This window comes from Coloeus monedula (genome assembly GCF_965178545.1).
Source record: "Coloeus monedula genome assembly, chromosome: 2".
Lineage (NCBI taxonomy): Eukaryota > Metazoa > Chordata > Aves > Passeriformes > Corvidae > Coloeus > Coloeus monedula.
Genome location: NC_138782.1, coordinates 1,928,630 through 1,950,567, shown reverse-complemented (window position 1 = coordinate 1,950,567; position 21,938 = coordinate 1,928,630). Strand labels below are relative to the sequence as shown.

The window sequence follows — 21,938 nt, the reverse complement described above, 5'->3', positions numbered from 1 at the left end:
ATGTAAATGGACACGACATCCCATGCTGGGATGTAGTTGTATAACTTGGCACAAGTGGGGATTCAGATCCTTCATTCTCAAGCTTCACAGAGCGAGAAGAATCACAGTACTGCAATGAAAATGAGCATGGAAGGTCCCTCTTTTCTTACTAAACAGTGAAGAAGCAGTTTTGAGTCTGATTCCTAAGCTGGCAGATAGTACAGACCATTACTGCACCATGGGGATTGGTCTGGGGAAAATATCTTCACTTCTTTGTGGTACATGTTTAATGCAAAGTCACCTTATTCTTGTTTGTCTAGCATACAATGAGAATAGGTCTCTAAAAATAACCTACTTCCCCCCTCTTCCCGTTCCTCATGGCAGTTTCACTTATTATTAGCCATTATTCACATCTCTTACATAAACTGCAATTTCTGGAAATTTTTATGCCTCCTAATACAAAACCTGAAAGTGAGCAAGACTGGAGAAGGCAGAGCTCAGTGAAACTCCATTGAATTGCAGGCTTTCACCTCTTTTTCCCTTTTACCTGGGTTTGATGTCATCATGTCCCTCCTTGGAGCAGCAATAAAGCTCCTTTACACACCCGGGTGCTGGGAAGCTGCAAAGCTGGATCAATGGGGCACCTGGGGTCAGGGAATCCCCCCGGGGCCACAGGGGTGGGGCTGCTGCGCCACATCCTCCTCCCCAGCCAACCTCGGAGCACAACCACAATGCCCCACTTCATCCTGGGTGCCACAGCTTTCCCTTCCCGAGGGACTGTGGAGCAGGATAACAGAGAGCCTGGCAGCTGCTGCTGAGTGAGTGTCCTCCCCATGGAGAACCTCAGAAGCACAGGGGATGTGACACCACTCTGCTCCAAGCACAATCCATGTGGATCTAATTGCCGGGGCCAGGGATGTCAGACCTGGTCCAGGCTTGTTGGGAGTCACATCTCGTGGGGCTCAGGAGCTGAGCTGACACCAGGCTGGCATTGCACACCAGAAGCTGAGGGATATTTTCCACAAATGACCTCTAATCCATTTGCCTTTCCAAGAGCGCAGCTCGTCCTCAAATCTGCAGGCACTAAAAGGTCATGACTTAGGGCACTCCAGGCTTTTTGTACTCAATCTTATGATTCCCTGACAAGCCCACTTTTGTTTTCCCTTTCACTGAGCTGCAGTGCAAACACACATCCAGGGAATGGTTATTTGGATCCATACTTTCCTCACACAGCCTCTCACCGGGGCAAAACAAGCACCTGCTGACTCAGGATCTCCCAACCTTGCTCCCAACCCGGCCGCCCCCGCACTTTCCTCACACTATCCCATTTAGCAGCCAACTCATCCTCTTTCCTAAGAAACTAATTCAGGCACCCCAGGTTTTAAGTTTAACTGGCTTATGCCAACCACTGAAGCTGCACAATCAGATTCTTCCCTCAGCAAACTTGACACAGGGCCGAAAATCAAATTTCCTTCTTTTTCCCCTTAAACAAAACCATCTACGGCCTGCAGTGGTAAACCACTGCTCATTTGAATATCCAAACACTGGCTGTTTGCATCCAGGGGCTGGTGCCAAAATGCTGTCACCCACAGCCAGCCCAGGCACGTCTGAGGCCGCTGAACTGATTCATCTCTGCCTTGATACTTCCAGATAGTTCAAGATGAATTTGAAGAGGCTCCTACTGACCTACACTGAGGTAAAACCCATCTCATTTCTCATTCAGGTGATGATGAGGATGATACAAGTGGTTTTTCCTGGGCTGGGACTTGTGTGGTTTCACCACAGCTTTTTCCCTCTTACCTGCAGCATAAGACTTAAGAGGGACATGACTGCTCTCAAAATGCAAATGGAATGTATTACCGAAAAAACCCGCCTGAACCCTCAGTCAATAATCCATTTTTAGGAAAGAATTTGTGCGAAAATGAGGTAAGTGATAACTTTGCAGATCTCCTGTTATCCACAGTGCTATTTTAGGGAGAGTGTGACTGCATCGGGCTTGTCGCAGAGTCCTGCTTCCAATCTCCTGGCACATCCCCAGCACATTCCAGTATTTAACGCACAAGGCTCGTTGGGATGCAGTCCCACTTATCTCCCAGACACATTGACTAAGACTTTCCCACATAAACTGACCCACCCTTTAGTAGCAAGAGGTCACTCAGTACAATCAGCCTTCAAATGAGGAAAACAATCAGGAAAAGCTTCTCTGATGCCAAAAACACCAACAGAATAAAACACAACAGGCTCCAGTGTTTGTTTTATGAAAACTTGAAGACTGCAAGGCAGATTTTTAAACTTGTGATAATCAGTGTAGCTCCACCAAAATCAACCAGATTTCTTTCAGGCTCAGGACCTGGCCTCCTAAAAGCATCTAAAATTGCTATAAGAATACATTACTCTAAAAAAGTGTTAAAAATAAAAAGGTAGCAATTAATCCATTCATCTTGTACTATGATGAAATTGTAGAGAGTTATTCATGGCATTATGGTCCAAAAAAGGTCACAGTATTCCACATTATAAAAGCAAATGTTAAGCTAACCAGGTTATCCTTACCCCATATGAATCCTACATGACAAGGAATTCCTGTTAAGTCATGGAGAACTGTCCTGACTTCCTCACTAGACTCCTGCCTGATCCAGGCTCTAGCAAAGGGTGCTCTACTGTATGATCCTCCTTTACGAAATACCAGACTTCCATAAGGCAGGTCTAGGCCCAAAGTCCCTTTCCAAAAATTAGCTCCAAGCTGCATTCCAGTGTTGTTGTAAATGTGTGTGCCTCTGGCACCCCAGACCCACGAGCCATCCACCCCATCTGCAGGGACCGGCGCAGATCACTCCGAAATATTTTCATTAAATATTTGTTTACTTAGAGAAAAGTCAGTGAAAGCCCTTGGCAAGAAAATCTCACCATTGGTTTAGCTCCTGAAAAAAGCCAACATCTGGAATGCCCAAACCCAAAATCTGTGGGTGTTCAAATAAATGTATTTATGTTAAATCAGTTTACATACAGCAGGCAGCACCTTTTCCCTTCTAAGCCAAAAAAACAGAGGAGCTACTTGCTATAATTAGTTAGAGCATTTGTAGTGTCTAGGCACTAAGCAAAATTGATTTTATGAGTGGCAAAAATCAGCTTTTGGTCCTGGTGCACAACCCCAGAGTGATCAGTCCCACCGTACCCCAGGCTCTGCTCACGCTGCCAGAGCTCACCATGCCCTGAAGAACAGGATCCATTCATAGCTTCCTTGCCCTTCCAAACACAAGGCTCCCTTTTATCATGTAAGAACCAAAAGAAGACACCCCATGTCATTCTGTAATAAATCAATCCATAGAGCAATAGGATTAATTCAGAACAAAAGGCAGGAACTTACAAAACCAAAAGCTGCAGATCTGGATTACTGCTGGATGGCAGAAAATCCCCACAACTCCTTGTAGAAGACCTTGACCACGTTCTTGGGACACTACTGGAGCTGAATCCCACAGCGAAAATAAAAGACTTCCCAAAGATGCCTGTAGGTCTGGCTTGGGAAAAATGTCTGCCTGGGATAAACTGGGTAATCAGTATAACCTTAAAATGTCAGGGCCAGGCTTGGAGAGGAACCTCTGCGTCACCTCGGAGCACCTCCCACCCAGCCCCGGCCACTGACGCCTCCAAGGAAGGGGGAAAATGGAAAATCCAACTCCACCATTTCAGGGTGGGGCATGATCCTCCCTGATCTCTGCAGGCACCACTGCAGCCCTGGCCAGGAAATTTTAGCACAGGCATGACCTCAATGTGATGCTGTTTTACAAAACCTCTGGGCAAACTGAAAAAACAAAAGCTACAACTAAAGGTGTGCAAGTCCCCATGGACTGAGGGCAGGAAGGATCACAACAACCACTCCAGCACTTCCTACAGGGAGACTGAACACATGAAGCATAAATGCTTTATTCATTAAGTTGGCTACTTCAAACCCGTTAACCCCGTGCCAGTCGCTCACGTGGGCAGTGGGGCACGGCTGGGCGGCTCCAGGTCTGCATCTCCTCTTCTCTGATCACATCCTAGATCTGTGTCTGCAACTACGTCTCTTCCCAGACCCCACATCTCATGCAGAGTAGCAGCTGCCCATTCCAGGAATCATTCCATGCTGTATTGAGACATGATTAACGAGACTAAACCCAGTGGTCACACCAATCAAACTGAGCTGTCAGCCAATCCCTATTCCTGTCTTAAAAATAAAATACAAATACTTTGCTTTTCAAGGCAAGCCCACAGCTTCTCTGATGACTTGCAGAAGCATCTGTGTTTCCTGTTCTCACAAACAGAGAAGGAAAACTGCTTTCCTCTTGTGCACAGCTCTGGACATGTGAACAAAACCCGGGAGATCAAATCCAAGAGCATCACTCCTGAACATGTTTCACAGATTACAGGCTAATTGCTCAGCAGGTGGAACTTCAGGTCTGGCTACTTCTCCCAAAAAGGGAACAGCCTATGTTTGGAATCCCAGTAAACAGAAAAACTGCTAAATTTGGAACATTTACCTGTGAACAGTTCGGTGGCAGAGTATTTTTAGCTCTCAGGACAGAGTGTTAATGGCACACCTCTCCTGTTCCAAGGGCACGGCTGGTATGACCAGCGAGGCTATTCCCAGTATCCAACAGGTGTGGGTCAGCACCTGCTGCCACAAGGGCTTCACACGCAGTGCCTCTTTTGTTCACTCCCCACTGCCCTCTTGACATGAGGGGCTGCTGAACAAATCAAACCAACTTTCCAGCTCTTTTTAAAGTTCTAACACTCAGCACATTGTGGAATAAAAGTGGCTGCACAGCGGCATAAACGTGTTTCTCCGGTGGCAGTGGTGACACACCAAAGGAATTTCTGGTAGGCTAAAACACATGCAGCTTAAAAACAAATATGAGTTTGTGCAATGTAATAGGAGAGTAAATATATTAAACAACCAAATAATATATTAAGAGAATAGCAGGAAAGTGATGAGACATGACAAAGTAAGAACACCCTGAAATGATCACCATTCAACGAGAAAAAACCTCGCAGAGAAGATGATGAGAAAAACGTTAATAGTGATGAAAAACAATAGCTCAATATAATCCTCAACCTTAATCTGTCCTAGGCCACAGAAAGATGTATACAATCCCTGAGTACAACCTTTATACATTGGTGCATATCTTTTGATAATCACATACATTTCACTGCAAGCAGAAATAACACCTCCAGACACAGCCCCCCCAGCCATAAAATCTGTTATGAACTCAACCCTCACCTAACAATACACATCAAAGCTTTTTCCATGCAAAACTGGCCTTTTTTAATGAGGAATGGACAGTAAAAAATGTGTCTGGGATTAACAACACAGGAAAAAGAAATAAAGTGGGACAAAATAGAAAAAAAAGCTGCCTGCTTATATATATATATATATATATAGAATTGATTTATGTCACTCTGATCAAGCTCTTGAATAAATTGGGGTCTACTGGGCGTAAGAAGAATTTTTTCTTATGTCTTTCTGTTTTTTTAAAAAAAACCACGTAATCTCTCTGAAACCCTTTTTTCATTACAGGAAAAGCCTCCAAAGGTCCAGCTGTAACTGCTGCAACGTTGTATTCATGTTCATTAGAAAAACAAATTCACAACAGATCATTTTAAGAGTAATAATAAAAGGCTGACAAACGAAAACCACATGTGGGTGGGGGGAAATGAACCCAGCAGCGGGGGAAGCAGGCTCCAAACCAGGCTCTGCAGGACACAGATCCTAATGGATCACACTCCCCTCGGTGTGGAGCTGCAGCTCCAACACTTGCTTCTCCACACAAGTGGTATCTGGTCAGAGCAGCCAACACGAGATGGTTTCTCAGGTTTAAAGCAAGAGGAGGCAACTGGATTTCCACATTTCACACCTCTAGGCCAGATTCCTGCTGGTTGCACTTGGGAAAGCTGCCATGAGCCTCAGCAAAGGTAAGGGTCCAACACGCTGGCAAACTCCCCAGCTCCATCAGCTGGAAACGGGAGCAGCCCACGGCAGGAGCTGATATGCCAGGAGAGCCCTTATGGCTCCACACAGCTCCTGCCATGGAGCACAGGCCTGGTCTCATCAGGAGTTTCCAGGCACCACAGGAAAGAGCCTGCACTGCTCTCCTGCACAACCTCAGATGAGCCAGAGAGATCCGAGGGGGGCTGGTGGCTCCTTGCCCTGACGTCAGGTCACCTGTCCGGCCCCTGAGGCTCCAACACTTCCAAAGGTATTCCTAGACCCGGGAAAGGGCAATCAGGAAGCCTGTGGCCACAGACACCAGCCTGGGCAGGATTTACGAGCTGACTCATGGCTAATGGGCAATGATAAACTAATGTACTGGTTGTTCACTTGTGCCCAGATCAGATGACTAAGGAATTTAGGTGCCTATAGAGATTAACAGTCTAAATAACTTTTGCAGTCTGACCCTTAAACATCTGCATAAACAGACTTTCTCCTCTGTGCTCCACAAAAGATGTCCATGCACTCCTCGCTAATGAAATACAATTATTTTGCAGGCAATCCAACTACAAATATTAAATCCTGTAGCTGACCCACATGAAAAATAAATCCTTACTCAGGTGACGTAATGCAAACGAGCAATCCAGGCCCATCCAATAAAGGGGGTTTAACTCATTCCATTTTCTAGATGATGAAGGAAAAAGAAAACATCTTTCATAAAATGGTTTGTACTCCTGCTCCCCAGGGGCTCTTGGAGCTGCACACAGCAGTATCCTGGTCTCCATACATGCAGCAGGAGGGTTTTGCCCCTCTCTGTCCCACTCCTGTGTGCAGGGTTCAGTGACACACAGCAATTCCAAAGGCTGCAGCATCCATGCCACCACAGAGATGAAACAGCATCTCTAACGCTTTTTGCCACATGGCTGCTGCAAGCTCCTATTTTATCCCAAAATGCTGCATCCTGCTTTAGTGAGTGTCATTTGCTGCACTTAACCTGCATTACAGAAAAACCTAAAGCGGGTTCTGGAACAGAACCCAACCTCCAGATTCCACATTCATAATTCCATGCTAATGCTACTGCATGAAGTAACAAAATATTCCCTGTTTTCCTGCCTTTCCAGCACTGGTTGTGACACATGAGCCAGCCCCTCGTCCCTCCCCACAGCCCTACAACCATTGCTAAGTCATGGAGGCATCACTACAGCCATTTCTGTTCTCCCCAGAAACACGGGGGGAAAAAAAAAAAACGCTAAAGGATAAGAACGATTCTTTAGAAATCACATCCCACTGCCATCACCCACCTTCCCAGCCCTTTATCCCATTCCATTTTCACTCCTGTCTCTCGCCCCAGAGCCTTCTGAGCATATGCAAGTCCTTCCTCCAGCGGAGTTTTCCTGCAATGGCCTGAGGAGTCACAGCCTCCCCTGACATTTTCACACGGCTGCTATCTCTCAGAATAAATTCCTCTCTGTGCCCTGCCTCTCTAACCCCGGCTCCGGGGAGCATTGTTCCCCAAGATGCCTGTCAGCACGATGCCGGGCTGCGGGAATTCCAGCCCTTTTCCTGAACTGTTCAATAAGCAGGTTTCATAATGCTGGTATCCTGTCAATAAAGGTCGAAGGATGAGCCAAACGCTCCGGATCTTGACAGTTTGTGTTTACTCCCTCTCCCTGCAATCTTGATCTTGAACATTTAGCATTTATACCTACGGACAATGCGGAGCACAACGTAGAAACACAGATCACTACTCACCTTTAAACAAGAATGCAATTTCACTCACAATTAAGACATCAACATCACAAATTCAATGCTCATTCTGGATCATCACTCCAAAAGGAAAAACATCAGCTACTGAATGAAACGTCAGCCCCTGTGCCATGAACGAGGGTTTTTCAGAGCTGCTGCAGTCTCACAGACTCTAGCACAAGTCTGCCATATTTTTTTTTTTGTTAAATCAGGCCTGTACCCACCTAACAGCCAGAGCCATCCCCGAGACAACCGAACCAAGCCCAGGCATTGTGCCGCTCACTGCGGGCACCGCGGCACCCGCGGCGGCGGGCGATGGCCGCGCCCGGACCGCAGCCCCACACCCGGAGCGCGGCGGGGTCAGCGCGGCGCTCCCGCACACAAAGCCCCGCAGCGGGCCCGGCTGACAGCGCGCCGCGACCCCCGCGCCGCCCCCCGCGCACCGCCCCGACGAAGAAAAATAAAGAAGGAATTACATCCGTCTAGCAAGGAATACCGCAGGAGCAGCAGCCGAACCGGGCTCTCCGCACCGCACCGCGCGGGGCGTGCGGCTGCGCGGCGGAGGCGGCACCGCGGGCGGGGAGGGAGGGAAGGGGAGGGAGGGAAAGGGGCGGCGGCCGCGGTCCCCGGGGACGGGCCGGGGCCGCCGCAGGGCAGGGCAGGGCGGGGCGGGGCAGGGCGGCTCTGACAGCGCCGGGCCCGCTCCGCGCCGATCGGGGCTGCGGAGAGGCTGCGGGAGCCGCCCGCGCTCCGCGCTGCGCACACGCTCCCGGGAAGGGGGGGCCGCCCCCCATTCCCGCTCCCGGCTCCCCGCTCCCGGCCCTACCTCGGCTGCCCGGGCGGCGGCTCCGCGCTGTGCGGGAGGAGCGGCGGTGCCCGCAGCCCCGCGCGGCGCTGCGTGAGCTCCGTGTGCCCCGCCCGGCGCGGAGCGGAGCGGGGGGCGCGGGGGGCGGGGACAGCGCGGGAGGAGCCCCCGCCCCGCGCCCCTGCCCTGCGGCGGCCCTGCGGCGCGGGGGCTCGGCACGGCTCGCAGCCCGCACCGCCCGGGGCGCATCCTCACCTGCTCCTGCTGCTCCGCCTGCTGCTGCTCGGGCCTGCTCTGTGCTCACTCCAGGTCTTCCCCCTCCGCCGGCCCTCGCTCCCAGCCTCCCGTGGGTGTTATCCAGCCGCTCCCGGCTCCCCTTCCCTTCTCTTACATTTATTTGGTTATTGGGTCTCTCCAGCCTCCTCGCTCCTCCTCCTCTGACACCCTCTCCTATCGCAAAGACAATGTTGGCTCGCCCCCAGCATCCATTTCCTCTAGTGCTACTCTCCCTCCCGCTGCTCTGTCATTCCTAGTGGAAACCCCATCCCGGGTTTGACTTCCTCCACTGCAGCCATCCTCTCCTGCTCCAGTCCTGCCACCTTCCCACGTAAACAGCCTCCCTTTGCCAGTGCAACCGAATCCTAGAACCCAAGCCCAGCTGTCCTTCTGCCACACTTTCCCTTTTCCTCTTTTCCTGGGCAGGATTTTACCTGTCTTTCCAGAGAAAACTGCTGCCCCACAGCCAGTGTGCCTTTCCTTCCTTCCCCTCTTCTACAGCCAAGGTCAGAGGCAGACACTGCTTCTTCAGGTTTCCTTTGCTAATCCTGGCCCCCTGCCTGCCTCCCTGTCCTGACCCTCCTCATGGTCATGCTCCTTCCCTCCTATTAACTCCCCCTCACCTCTCACTTGCTATGGACCAGTGCTATCCATGTCTTTTATTAAAAAATCAGCAAACCACTCTTGGATTCATTTGGCTCCTTGGTTATCTCTCCCTTTTCTCCTGCTCTTCATCGCTGCACTCACTCCTATTTAACTGCTGTCTGGAGTTCCTGTCCTCTGCCTATCTTAAACTCCCTCTTATCTGGCTCCTGCCCCTTCACACTCAGCCACTTTGCCAAAATTTCCAATATCCACTTCCTGGCGTAATCTCTGGAATATTGCTTCATTTCCAGCCTGTCATATTTATCAGCCTGACTCTTTTGGATATTTTGTTCTCCTTTGATTTCCAAGACTGCCCTGCCAGAGCCACCTCCTTACTGCTCCCACAGTGTGTCCTCCTCCCAATTTCCAGTGAGAGCCCAAAGGGACTAAGTCACTTAAACTTGGGAAAAGCTCCTCTGGCATTCAGAAAGTCTCTTTAAAATGTTCTGTCACATGAAGCCTACAAGATTCTTGATAAGATCTAAGAACATACTTTCATGTTTGTCACTTGTGCTGGTTCATATCCAGACTTTGGGATGCAGTAAAAATGTGTGTATATGGATAGAAATTTTTAAAAATATATTCAAATGCTAGGATGTTAAGAAACATCTTAAAAAATCACCCTTCACTCAATTATTAATATCCATCAAGCAAGCTGGCAGGGACAAAAGTCTGCAATGCCTGGGAGTGAGCAAGAGCATGCAGCATATTTTAGGATTCCCTAACCCCCATAGCTCAAAGATGGGTGGGCCATGGATTCCCATGGAAATAACTGGGTAGGAATGAATGCCTGGAGAAGCAAGAACCAGAATAGCAGGGGACACTGTGGGCTCCAACCAGTTATCCCAGTTACTGACAGTCCTTTTCTTCTTTTTAAAGAGCCAGCATTTGGTAAAGAACAGGGCAGATACAAAGGTTTTGCTGCTGATACTTCACAGCAGCATCTCCAATTTGACAGAGAGCATGCTCAGTTAATTTTAAAAACTATGGCACCAATTTGTTTGTATTTTCAGCACGAACAAAGCCTACAGCCTGGTGACAATTCAGCAGGGAATACTCACAAGGTAAACTAGCAGCACTTCCTAATGTCAGCGAGTAAAGCCAGTCAGACAAACAGGTTGTTCCCACTGACGTCCACATTCCTGCTCCTTTAACCAAATGAAAGGACTGGGATGAATGGCCATGACAGAAACTGTTATTAAATGAAGTGGAAAGGGGCAGCAACAATGTTGGGCAAAGTCACTCCCCTTCAGCCCCGTTACTTTGTAGTTAGTTTGACTCTGAAGCCCAACGCATTTTGCCCAGGCAAACATAGGATTTCTTCACCATTGAAGCAACATTTAATCTTCGGGTTTTTTCCTTTTGAAAATCTACCAGGCATCACACTCAATATTATTGTTTGAGGTTCATCCCACAGAAACAGATCCATGTGCATATTGACACCTTCAGCAAGGGGAAAACACGGCACAGGTGTGTACAGGTAATCACATTCCAACCTCTCTGAAAGATAATTTAAAAATAAATCCTAGTTCAAATAACTGAATGCATTGTTCAAAATAAAATGAATCAAAATTGGAATCATAGAATGGTTTAGGTCAGAAAAATCCTGTAAGATCCTTGAGTCCAACCATTAACCCAGCACTGCCAAGGCCACCACTAAACCATGTCCTCAAGGCCCACATTTGAATTTGTATAAGGGTACTTCCAAGCAGATACAAAAGCAACACATCTAGATGAGATATTAAGAGCCACAATTGTTAAGGCAGTACTAAAACTCAAAAAAATCTACTGAAGGATGGTGGCAATTTCCAAGAACACAATAAAAATGCACACCAAGAAACTCACACTATAATAAAAAACGCCCTCACTGTTCCATTAGACTGGAAGAGCCTCCTGTTATCAGACAGTTCCAGTTCCGCAGGTTCCCAGCGTGACTGAGATCCATTCCCCTCACCAGACACACCTTTCCTCCAACTGCAACTCCCGGTTGCAGACACACAGTGGGGCTCCAAGGCACAAATCCAGACTGGAGCTTTGTCTTTTGTCTCGTGGCAGACTTGGCCAAGCTCTTGAGAAGAAAATCAAAGATGGGCAAGAATCTGCCCAGAGGGAAACTCAGCTCCCTCATTGTGTGCACAGTGTGTCTGGAAGCAGGATGGCTCCTCTTCACAAACATTTCCTCACAGAACCCTCTTTCTCCTCCTCTTCACAAATATTTCCCCACAGAACCCTCTTTCTCCTCAGCACCTTGGTTACACCCAGCTCAGGGTTACACCCTTACCTTCAGGAACACTTTGTAGCAATGCATTTCCCGGGATGGATGTACTGGGATATTTCTGTTTCCCAACAGTCACTGAAAACATAGATGTGTCTGATCCTCAATCCTAAATTTGCCTTCTCTCTACAACCAGCTCAGGAGGCTGACCAACCCAAAATTCTGCATCAGGGAGTAAACACTCATCCAGGTATGCCCATGCAGTAGCCACAGGGAAAGGTGCGTGTGACACAGGAGGGGGCTCTACTGGGAGAAACAAGCAGCAAGGACATGCAGATCACTGTAACTCTACGCTCAGGTTGCACCTCAGAGGTCTGGCAATACTCTTTTGTTGAGGAAGTCTTATTTTTGTAAGTGCTCCCCAACTCTCTGTGCCTACCCTGTTCCCAGAGTATCCATTCTCAGCTGTTTACTCTGCACCATCAGTTCCCGTGAGCTCCAGGCCTATTTCTCCACGTGCCCAACATCCCCAACCCTGGAAAATGACTCAAGCACAGGGCACTTACAAAAGTTTGGCCTTGGCCTCAGCCAGCTGCTGTCTCCTTCCCACGCCACCGGAGTCAGCAGTGGAAATGCTGACAGTGTGAAGACAAGATGGCTTTCCTGCTCTCCCTGCCAGCATCACGGCAATCTCCAGTGGCCGGGAGGAGTCCTGGCAGGAATCCCTGTGGAAGGACAGGAAGCATTAGTGAGAGCTGGCAGGGGCTTGGGGCCAGAGTACCACAACATCCCCTGCAGACGTTTCCATTGTGTCCAAGGCAGTACATTAAAAAACTAAATAAATGGCTTGGGACCTGCTCTCATGTCCTGTGGGCTCCATACGGAAGAAATCCAATCACAACTGCAAAGGAAGCTTCTTGGCCCTTCAAAGCCCCTTTCGTGGTGCAGCAGTTTGAAGCTCAATGCCTCAGAGGTGTTGATGCAGCAAGGTTTCCTCACCCAAAGAGAAATGGGGACAAAAGCAGACCAAAATCCTCAGCATTTATCTGTCCCACAAAAACCTGCGTAATTCTCTGCAAAAACCTTTGCCCCTTATTGCCAAACATTATTCTCTTTCCTTGTGTTTCACCATAGTTTTAGTCCTCCATTTCCTCTGGATGCATCAGAAATGCACCTGATCAGAAATTTAATGGCTTTAAACTGAAAGTGAATAGGTTTAGATTAGATATTAGGGAGAAATTCTGTGAGGGTGGTGAGGCCCTGGCACAGGTTGCCCAGAGAAGCTGTGGCTGCCTCATCCCTAGAAATGTCCAAGGCCAGGCTGGATGGGGCATGGAGCACCCTGGGATGGTGGAAGGTGTCCCTGCCATGGCAGGGGGTGGGACTGGATGGGTTTTAAGGTCCCTTCCAACCCAAACCATTCCATGATTCTATGAAAAACACACATCAGCCCGAGTAATTCGACAAAATAAAGTTGCCAGTTGCAGCTGGTCCATTAACAGGGAAAACAAGTTAAATTCTTAGCCCTCTCCTAGATTTTATTCATTTTTCTGACAACCTGCTTACTTTTCCTACAGGAACTGAAGCTTTCAGGTCAGCTTAAGACATCAGCACATACTCCAAGAACCCATCAGCATAAACAAATTTTTAAATGCTTTCTGTGGTGATTACCTTGCTCTGGTAATGCTGGGCTTTAACTGCTGAGGCTGTGATTCCTTGTTCAGTTCCATGCAGCTGGACCATGTACAGGGATATGTCTGACATCAGTGGAGCCTCATCCAGGTGCAGTCATCTGCTCTCCCTGCCTTAATGCTGCCACACAGATGGATGAAATGATCCTCAGAGAGACACATTAACAGGAATTATTTACCAGAAGAAAGAGGCTGCTCTATCATTCGGAGCTCCAGGCTGGAGTTGCTCCCTCCCATGCTCACAACTTCCACGTTGGATCCTGGACACTCTCCACACAGGGGCTGTTGCTCAGGTGCAGGTCTGCAAGCACAAGCTGGCAACTTTTAATTCTGTGGGAAGCTTTAAGAAGATTCCCCTTTCCTCATTTAGCAGAGATCTCTCACCTGCCTCCATGCAGGACTGCTTATTCTAAAAATGTCCTGGCCCTTACCAGTCACCGCCTTAGTGAGGAACTCTCCACATGAATCCCAGTAATGAGGAATTTGAGTGTGACTCTCCCATGCTCTGGTGGGCAAAAAGCCCCCAGTGCCATGATTCTGCCTTACAAAGGATTTGGCCAAATTTTAAGAAGTCAAAAGCAGCCAAGCACAGTGGATTTTAAGGGCTTAAGTCAAGGCCTGCAGGATTTCCTCAGAATCCCACACAGTAACACACCTTTTCCCAAAATCTGACTTTCATACTGCAGACGGATGTTCTGGAGTGACTTTGAAGTACCAAGCTTCATCTTTGAGTGTCATCAGAGCGTGCAGGCAACAGAACCCACATTCCCACATCACTCCCAAAGCAGGATTAGATCCATGCAGGATTTGCTAACAAGGAAGCTGGCGAATCCAATTTTATCAGCCCCCACCGCTGCCCAGCCACGTGTCCACAAACCACCAGCAACGTTCAGCATGACAAGGGAAGCATGAAACTGCAGTTGGGAAAATTCTGGCAGAGAAGGGAAATGTAGGCTCAGCTATTAATAAGTGAAGTCTGGAGTCAGCTTCAGTGATCGCCCTATAAATAGTGGCTTGCCTGAAACCCAAGGCAGAGGATCTGGTATTCCATACACTCCTGCTCCTTGTTCTAGAGCAGCAGGTTTCTGCAGAATGCTGCTTTCCCCCTCTTGCTGTGGTGCTATTTAAATGCTTCGCGAAGTTTACTCCTACACACTTCAATTCAAGGTCCAAACATCGTTATTCCACAAGGAGAAAAAAATCAAGAGCATTATTTAGACCTTTGCAGAAAGGATATGAAGGGAAATCTTCTTCCAAGGCCGTACCTACAACATTTCCTTCAGCATTTTCACTTCTTCCTTGAAAAGTCCCTTTTGCGGGATAAAACCCTGCAGCAAACCCTGGAGGGGAGATGGGAGCCTCATTAGCACAGCAGCTAAGGTAGGAGGAAGGTTTAAAAGCCTGCTAATATTCCGATAATAACAGTTTCTCCACGCCTCGAGGATCCCAGCCATCTGTTGGAAATTTCATCACAAAGCAGCATTAGTGGATGGCTGAGGGGGGAATGGCGAATTGCAGGATTAAATCTTAATTGTGGGCTAGTTTTCTTGGAAAACTCTCAACTTTCATCTGTATTATAGTTAGCCAGAGGTCACAATGTCTAAATTCCTGTCTTTCAGCGTGTATGTTATTCCCAAAACTGCCAAAGCCTAGAACAAGTCAGAAGGCTATTGTTTAACACACTCTCCCTCTAGGAACAAAAACAAAGTGAGAAAAAAGCAGCAAAACTCACACAGCAGGTGATGCTTCTTGCATCCTTCCTCTCCAGGAGCCCTGTCTCCTGGAAGGCAGCTTTGTTTCCAGTTAACCAAGTGGTCACCTCATCTTCAGAGGTTATGACTTCTTATCCAGGGTACTTTCATGAGGAAAAATGTAAAATTTTCAGAGCCAAACAAACTGATCTTTCCCTGTGAGCCATAGGGATGAACTCAGCACACTTATTCCTACCTGGATAACACCAGGCAAATATCGTGCTCTGGTCCTGGGGAAGCAGCAGTTCCAAACCCACACGGGATCCTTTGCCACTAAAATTGGGGTTTGGATTTCACAAAAAAAAATATCCAGAGGTTTCTGCATTTGCAGGGAACCCAGTTTTGTATAAAAGACTGTTACTTGTGGAAAAAGCTCCAAAATAGCTATTAGGAAAGTCTGAAAAGCGGGAAGCTGATGGGAGAAGAGGCCCGGTAAAATCAGACTGCCTTTGCTGCTTTGCCCAATTCCCAAGTGCTTTTAGAGCCTCTGTGCTACCCATGGAAAATGGCACAAACCCAGGGGACAGATCACTGATTTTCTCAGATGAACATTTATAAGCACCTGACAGAGCAGAATTTGATTTTTTTTTTCCTTCAGTCCCATTCAAGGTACCACAAAGCACTTTCCAACTCAATGCTTTGATCTTCTCTAAAATGGAAATCTTTCCATTTTCTAGAATGGAAAAGTGGCCTTTAATACATGACAAGAGAGTCTGATGCCAGAATTTCACGATGAAATAAATGTGTAATGGTAAAGATTTGTGACACACCTTTCCTCTCAAGTGCCTGGAACTCACTGTTTTATTTATATAATTATTCAAAATCCATAGGTATAATGTTGAATAAAAACAAATGTGGGTTACATAAAGCAGGTGTTGTGATACAAGGAACCAGAACCTGTGAAACCCACACAAGAAGAATGTCCACAAAGTTTGTAAAGAAAATAAAGGGGAGGATTTTTGGGACAGCACACCCCACACTAGTTGTGGTCCTTCCCCAACCTTATAAACACAGCTCCACACTACAGAAACAAACTGGAGCTGTGTTTATCCGGGAGGAAGTCGTAGCTTGTCAGGATACAGTTGTATAAATAATTTAAAAAATAACCCAGTACATACTGCATGTCCTTTTAAAAAGGAAAATAATAGAATGGAAAATTCTATTTTCCCACCATGCAGAGAAAGTCATTCAAGTGTCTTTGACACACAGGCCAACGCCTGCTGGAAGTTTCCTTCCTTGAGCTTTGGATCAGGTCCATGGTGAAAACAGGGAAAGTCATCGACATCTTTCCAATTAAGGTGGAAGAACTCAGCGTGCACTTATCACTTGGAATAAAAGTTTCGTGTTTATAATGCAAAATAGGGAAGGGAAGCAAGGGTTAAATGTAACAGCAAAGCAATACAGCATGAAAATGCAGATTTTTTGGTGACCTTCAGGTGCTTTTGTTGCATTTTAGAATGAGAGATTCACAGGGAGCTATAAAAAACACCCAATGGTGATAGGGGTAACTTTGGATATCCCTGTTCACCCTTGGCAGTCTGGTCTCATCTCACCTATTTTTCTCCCATGTTTTGCCACTTCCACAGTGGCTAATATTCCCTGACTTAGAACCCTGAGCTGCTGGGCACAGGGAACCAGCCTGGAGCCTTCCCTTCTCGGAACAGTTGTTCCCAAAGAGGCCAAGATGGAAATGAGATCCAGATTCAGATCCAGCAATTTTTTCTAAATTCCTTTGTCCAGATGAATCCATATGGGCAAACTGCTCTCTGCAGAGTGTTCCCATGGAGCAGGGAGTGCCCAGGGACAGCAGCCTGGAGGGTGCCAAGGCTGCAGCTGTGCAAGGGAAGGGTCATTCCATGAGCCCGAGCTCCCGGAGCTGCTGTCCTCACATTGCTCCACAGGTCACCACAAGGCACTGCCGGCCCTGCCCATCCCAATCCACACTCCAAACATTGCCAGGTCTTTGGGAGCAGGGTTCCAGTGTGATTTCAAGGGACCCACTCAAAACCAGGCTGGCACCTTCTGTGCTGGCTGAGGGGAAAGCTGCACACTGCAGGAACGTGCCAAGGACATCCCGCATCTCCCAGAACAGGGAGAACACCCGGGACTGGGATTTGTCATTATTTATTTATTTCACAACATTTCTAGTGTTTATTGTGACTGATGGGTGTTGGGTCAGGGGAGCAGAGAATGATGCCTGAGGTTTTTTCACATTCCAAGGAGCAGCACGCTGAAAAGTGTGGAATTAGCTTTGTGTTTTTACTCAGAAGGCTTTTCTACAAATCGTTTCTGTCCTAGGATAGACTAAAATATTTTATCACAGGAGGCCCAACTCACTACTAGCATAAAGGTCACTGAAATGTGTTTTATCAGGGCTTGCCTTATAGATTTTAGAAGAGTAATTTAAAATTTTACATGTTCAGATATCTTCATAACTGACTTTGACATTATGACAAGGGGAGAATCTGGGTCAACTCCCAGTCCCACTCCCCCCATTCTCCAGAAGAAAAAGATGCCATTACTTCTGTTGTTACTGGGAATGCTGCTGGAATGTTGCACCTGTTCTTGAGGACTACGCTTGGAAAAAAAAGTTTAGTACAGGAAAAGGATCAGACAGAAGTATAAAACAAGTTTCATTTTAGGAAACATGTAAAAAGTTAATTATTTATAAAAATTCAGACGTTGACTTCAGCCACAGCTCCAAAAGATACTGGGGAAGAGGGAGACATAGGTGTGTAATTCCATGTGAAACCAGGCTAAAAATGACAGTAAAATAGTCCAGGTTTGTTATTGCTCTTATTCCCTCTGTTTCAGTGGAGTCAACAGCTGAAGGAAGGGAGCTGGAGAAGCCTTCTCTGCCTCTATGTACCCCTGGATAGTTGTCCAAGTCCTTCCCTGGACGAAAAGGCCTCTTTGCTTCCCTTAGTCCAGCACATCAGTGCTGCCTCTTTAACTCACAGCTGGAAGTTTGTGATAAGGAAAAGCAGGAAACAATCTCAAAAATAAACAAAGACCTGTTCAGGGTGGATCCACATCCCCCTAAAAAGGGAGACTTTCCATTATGGAATTTACCTAGCAGTAATCCATATCTGCTTTTCACAATAAAGCCATATTCACTCAATGTATTTTTGCACTAAAGTTCATCAAAACTCCCAATCAGATCTTTGCTACAGCCCAGAAAAGCAAAGCATAATCTCAGTTTCCATTCCAGGGCTGTTGTTTGGAAATATCTTATTATCTCTCCATTAATTAAACTAAAATAAAGGTATGACTAATATACTTTAATTGTTCACATCATGACAAAAAAGGAAAAGTAAGTTTATTTTCTTTTTTAGCCATTGAAAAATGCTTGAAGATGCACCTGAAACCTCTGAAAGGCAAATCTAGAAATTCACCCACTTTCCTTTTTTTCTTTGGTCTTGCGAGATTCCAATCTACCTCCTCTACAGGAGGATCTGGTCTGGGATGGGGTGGAAGTGCAATGAGGGAGCGGTGCAAGACAAGAGGAGGACGTTCACCTTCTCCCCTAATTCCAGAAATCAACAGCACTTCGGGAAGCCAAGGAGAAATCCACTAGTCTATGTTGCAAAATGCCCGGTGCTATCTGGCCACTTAGGCTTTTGGAATTCAGATCTTCACACAAAGTGGAAAACAAAACAACGTGCCAAAGAGGAAGTTCTTGTTAGGAGATGGGACATAGGAATGGAGCTCTTCACCTCTGCGATGAACCCTTCAGGCCGTGGGTTGAAGCACAGCAGCACAGGAGGGTGGAGAATCCTGCAAAGCCAGGCCTGGGGTTGTATCGGCACTCTGTATATATAAACACAAAGCTTCACTTTGCCTCCATACTTAGGATTTTCCATAAGGCATCAATTCCATTCTAAAATATGACTTTTACAGAAGCAGTACGTTCTGTGCAAAACTGGTTAACTCCGTGCCCTCAAACTATCGTGCGCTTTCCAGCATATAAATCCCAGACCTTGACATCTAAAGAATGCTTGGCAGATCCAGCAAGAAGCACAGCCAAGGGAGAAGTCAAAGGTATTTGTTAGGTTTCCAGCCAGCCAAGAATATTAACACCTTGCCCAAACTTAAAAGGAATAAAATTGTTGTGGTGCACGTGAAGAAGGGATTTTAAGACAGTTTTTATGTGTTCTGCAAAAGATTTGTGTGCTGGGTTGGCTTTGAATGCACTGTCATGGGGAGAACCCTCCAAGAGCTGCAAATATTCATTCAGAGTCCTGGCTGGACTTGGTAACCTCATCTCAGGACAGAACCATTTTTCATGTGTGCACATAATGGAATTATCTGGAAGCCAGGAGAGCTGAAAGGGAGAGGGATGCCCCCAGGTGACAGCCTGCCTTATCTCAGCTGCATTTCACTGAAATGCACTCTTCAGAAAACTGTCACTGGTCCAGTGCCTTGGACCAGAGGAAAATGGGAGTGAAAGGGATCCCAGAGGACTGCTATTCCTAGGGCACACCCAGATCTGTGTTTGAGATCCTTCTTTTGACAGGCCTTCAGTCACAGCCTCCACAGTGCTCCCTCCCTTCTCTATGCACCTCTTCAGCTTTTCCAATGCTAAAAGTTTGCCCTAAAATCCAGTCCAAATGACGGCACATCCTAAAGCAGGACAGTGGGATTTTCATACTGGATTGGCACCCCCCAGATTTTTACTGCCATTACTTCAGAGTGGTTTTGCACCAGCTGAGGGTCCCAGCCGTGGGCAAGCAGGGCCCTGCAGAATATTCCCCCAGATTTGGCAGAAACCAGTATATCTTTTCCTACAAGTTCAGTAGGGATCTCGCAAAATCCAGGCGAGATTTGAGTGGATTTTGCAGACAAACACCCTGGGAGCAGCGAGGGAGCCGCGCGTCGGCTGCAGGGCTGGGAGGAGCGGAGCCCTCCGTGCCAGGAGATAGCAGAGGCCACGGGGCTGGCCTCAGCCCACTGGCCTCCTTCCCACTCCTCAGAGCCAACAGGTCTCCACCCAGGACACAGCCTGGGACTTCTCACTCTTTTCCAAGAGGCCAGCAGGCTCCGGGGTTTGTAGTGAAGCTCCAGAAAAGATCTTTGTTTCATCTGCGCCACTGCTCAGAGCCAACAGGACAGCACTGCCTCCATAGCAGGTATTCCAGTGGTTTCCCAAATGATTTCATCGATTTCAGCATATTTCAAGGCATCGATATAATTCTCACATTTGGAGGAAAAATGAGATTTCCTTCTCTTCGCCCTGCCTCCCTTCCTGTGTCACATCATTGCTGCCTATGTCCGGGCTGCAGGAAAAATCCCTTGTCTCCAGGGACAAGCAGAGGTCTGAAGATCAGGAACAGCTTCCTCTCAGCAGCCAGTTCCCACAGGGAAGGCTGGAAGTGGGAGCAAGCAGGCAGAGAATAAAAAGCACCTTCTAGAATCATCTGGTCCCTGATGACCTTGGAACTCCAGGAGAGATTTGGGGCCTCCAAAGATGATTCCTCCTCCAGCTTTTCCAATGATGCTCACGCTGCTAGGCCAGGCTTGTGCAGCAGAGAGGAGCCAATGGAACTGATTCAGCTGCCACCAAATCAGGGAAAGCCTTTCTGTTCCTTCCTGCAGTTCCACGTGCTCATGGAAAGTTGACTCTCTAAGGAACAGCATTCAAGTGGTGGCCAAGCAGAGCAGATGTAGAAATGTCAGGATTGAAGGAACAGGGACTTCACAACTAGGAGTAATTGCCTGAATGCCACTCTTCCACAGGCCACAACATCCCCCACCATCATTTCCTTCCCCAGCAACAAATCCTGGGCAAACTGGATTACATCTTTGTTAGGTTTGTCTTCCTTAGAGATTTGGAGGTTCCAAGGGGAAGAGAATTCATTACTCATTAATTATGCAGCCTATTACATTTTTTGCAGTGATTACTTACCCTCCTTGTTGAAAACAAAAAAAACCCCTCAGAACAAATAAAAAACACCAAACCACTCCTCTGACTAATGCAACTTTCCAGCGCTCTCCCACCTCCGCAGATGAAGAGTTGCTTGTGCAATTTTAATTCAGCCCTCCCTGTGTTATGAACTATTACACACTATTTTTCCCACTGGGCCCCAGCCTTCTTTCTGTCTCCAGGAAAAATGATCCCTAACAGCAACGAGTAGACACTTGGTTTTCTCCTCATTTTTCTACATGTTACTTGATGCCTGGCTTTCTGCTCTTAACTTGATTTCTCATCTCTGTGCTGGTTTTTGGGTTGGTTTTGTTTTTCCTGGTGCTCATGACTAATACCCTGCTGCTTCCTAGCCCTCCCTGTCAATCCTCATTATTTGGCTTCCAATCTTTACCTCTGTTTATCTTGTCAGACTCAGGTTCCATGAAACCTGTTTCATTCATGCTGATCTACTAAATTCCACTCCACCAGACCTCATCCTTGCACCGATACATCCCTGAAAGTGCTGTCTCCTCCCTCCTATGGCAGAGTCAGGCTGCCTTGCCTTGCTGGCTGCCTTCAGGAACATCTTTCAGCAGCCTGTGGAGCAGCAGCCCCATGGAAATGCCCCTGTGGCCTCAGTTTGGCTTCCCAGCCATCTGTCACCCCTGGACCAGGCCATTCCTTGCTCAGTGTTCAACCCAGTTTCACTCAGAGACTCTTATCCAAGGCCTGTTTCACCACACAGACTCTTCCCTGACAAACTCCAACAAGCCTCTCCCTGGTAGAAGGTGGTGTTACTGAGGTTTTATAATGACTAAATTTGGGTTACTTTCACAGATGTGGCAAATCACATATCTGTGGCAATCACCTTCCTAAAGAGCAAGTCAATAAAGTTTAACCAACCTATAAAAAAACCAAATCATGTAACGTGGGACACACCTGGTTATGAGGAGAAGCTGAAGT

General features: G+C 47.2%; 1 protein-coding gene across 4 annotated transcripts in view; it reads right to left on the bottom strand.

The window, feature by feature from the left end:
* SPTBN1 (spectrin beta, non-erythrocytic 1) overlaps nt 1-13,492 on the bottom strand; it is a 121,369-nt gene extending 107,877 nt beyond the window's left edge. Inside the window, exons 1-2 of one of the 4 annotated variants that reach the window (XM_082276570.1) lie at nt 13,300-13,492; nt 12,195-12,353 (exon numbers count right to left, since the gene is read on the bottom strand). The gene's annotated coding sequence lies outside the window, so the exon portion shown is untranslated. Of the gene's footprint in view, nt 1-3,343; nt 3,470-8,163; nt 8,254-8,747; nt 8,875-12,194; nt 12,354-13,299 lie in introns of those variants that run through there. The other 3 variants (XM_082276568.1, XM_082276569.1, XM_082276571.1) reach the window with 3 other exon arrangements.
* Nucleotides 13,493-21,938: the final 8,446 nt, after the last annotated feature.